The sequence below is a fragment of the Geospiza fortis genome, unplaced genomic scaffold, assembly GCF_000277835.1.
Source record: "Geospiza fortis unplaced genomic scaffold, GeoFor_1.0 scaffold54, whole genome shotgun sequence".
Classification (NCBI taxonomy): Eukaryota; Metazoa; Chordata; class Aves; order Passeriformes; family Thraupidae; genus Geospiza; species Geospiza fortis.
This window is the reverse complement of record NW_005054301.1, coordinates 18560856-18563250: the sequence shown is the minus strand read 5'-3', so window position 1 is coordinate 18563250 and position 2395 is coordinate 18560856. Positions and strand designations below refer to the sequence as shown.

Sequence of the window (2395 nt, the reverse complement as noted above, 5' to 3'; positions counted from 1 at the left end):
CGGCTGGAGGCCCCGGCAAGCCCCCGGCAAGTCTCTGGCTGTGGGTGGCACGGAGCCTGGCCTGTCTGTCATTCGTCATGGCCCTCTCAGCCAGTCACTCAGGCCATGCTGAGCTGCGGCCTGCCCGTGACGGTGGTCGGGACGGGCTGTACCGCAGTCAGAGAATCCCCTCCCGCATTGTTTGGCACGCAGCCCAGGATACAGCTGGTTTTCATGGAAGGTTCTGTGTGCTGTAAAAAACCGAAGAATTTACACAGCTTAAAGATTGTGTCTTAGGCAGCTGTGTGTTCATCAGAAAGATATCACTGCTGTTGGGCCTAGCCATGGTCTACAACTGGTAGTTTCTCTGACCTACTTTCAGCATTTAGACTACATTAAGAGACAATTTTCAACGTGACCTGCAAGACAGTAATTGCTGTAGTTACACCACTGGTGGCAAGGAGTTGGAAGTGGAAAGAGGAAGCGACTATGAATGAGAGGAACGTGATCTTGCAGATTATTACGAGGTAGACCACAAAATGAACATGTACATAAATCTGTTTAAAAAATGTTGGATTAGCTAAGGAAAAAGTGTTGTATTTTCCATTGTTTAAAGAAAAGTACTCAAAAGACAAATGTCCAATGACAAAATCTCCACCTGGAGAATGACTTCTTCAGTACAAACCAGATTAAAACTGGCTGGCTGATGTCATATGTGCTACTGAAAAACCAACAACTGTGTTGGAACTAAGGTCCTGTTCATCATCTTGCTTTACCTGATGTGTAAGGGTAAATATTTTAGCAATAAGAGATTTAAGAAATACTTCAAGTTTGAATGTAATTTTTATCCCACCAGAAATAGCATTTTTACTTTCTGTTAATAACAGCTTATTCTAAAGAGGTGGCCTATCTCCCTTAAACTAATACATATTTAGTAACTACTTTACTGACTGTGTTAATATTTAAAATAATTTATAAGCATACCTAAGAAAAGCAAGGAAAAGAGAAAGGGCATGACAAAAATTTTCAGAATCTTCTCTGTGTTGTTTTCTCACACAACAACAGCTCAGCTTAAAGAAATGTGAATCCTAAAGTGATTTGTACTGCTGTAATAAGTTTTTATTTACAGGAAACATTCCAAAGGCTTTGCTTATGTAGAGGTTCATCTTTTTTTTTAGCCAAAGAAATAGGCTATTTTGCATTTATTCTTCTTACACAAATCAACTGTAGCCTTCTGTATCTTTCTTAATCAAGGAAGAATAGCAGCAGAAGCATCCAGTAAATGTAGCTACTTTCCTGTCTTTACTCTTTCTGCTATGGGATTTTAGAATTGCCCATCCCTAGTGCCTGTATTATCTTCCTGCCTTTTAGTTATGCAACTGAGATCCCTTTTCCAGATACTGATCACAGTTCACATTCTTCAGTTCTCACTGCAAACTCCAGGATTTTGTGCTCAAGCTAGTCATGAAGATTGCAGTACATGGCTTTTAATATTAAGGTTAAAATTAAGAGGTGCTCTTTTTGTCTGGTAATTGTCTTGTATTTCAAGCATGAGAAATCATTCAAAAAATGTTAGGCAGCACCTCAGAGTACAGGGTTCACATTGTTTCTAGACTATGCATTCTAAACATTATATATACATTTTTTCTTCCCTTCCTCATGTCCTTTAATTGCTCCCTCCATCACATTACCAGTCTAAATAGAGGCACTCAGAGGAAGATCCCTTAGATGCCAGACTCATTGATCTCATTCCTCGGCTCCTCTGAATAGTATTGTGAGATTTAAAAGTTTCTACCTCATATGTATTAGTTATATTCATTACTCAGGATTTTTTTCAGTCTGAAGACATTTGGTTCACCAAAACTTTATTCTTACCTAGATGTCAGTCAATTTTGTCAATCTCTTAAATTATCTTTTATGCAAAATACCGAGTGAAAATACATTATTGTAACAGCATGAAAGAGAACAGGGAAGAGAGTTACTGTGCCAGTCCTTCAGTCATTCATCATCACTAAGCTGCATAAAAGAAATAATTAAATCATGTATATGCCTACACAAAAATATATATATAGTACAATCTAGTATAACAGAAGTACTTCAGCAATACACTTTAATTCTGAGAGGGCCTCATTCACTCCTTGTGTTAGAAAATTCATTGATGCCTCATTTTTGCAGTAATTGGACCTGTTTACTCAGTTTTGTGAAATGATGATACTTCAAAGGTAAACTTGCAATCAGTGCCTTCTACATGGATATCCAATTTTGTAGTTTAGCTCCCTTTTGAAACTATCTAAAACTGAAGCAGCGGCACCTTATAGCTCTTGCTTATCAACATGCAATGTCCACTGAAGGAAAACAGTGCATGTCCCTCCTCTGGTGAAGTAACCACTAGCATTTGATCCAAACATCCTGCTGA

General features: G+C 38.4%; 1 protein-coding gene across 1 annotated transcript in view; it reads left to right on the top strand.

Annotated features, from left to right (window-relative positions):
• The first annotated feature begins 6 nt into the window (after nucleotides 1-6).
• Nucleotides 7-2395, top strand: part of ZFYVE1 (zinc finger FYVE-type containing 1) — a 28549-nt gene continuing 26160 nt past the window's right edge. Inside the window, exon 1 of the mRNA XM_031064982.1 lies at nucleotides 7-506. The gene's annotated coding sequence lies outside the window, so the exon portion shown is untranslated. The remainder of the gene's footprint in view (nucleotides 507-2395) is intronic.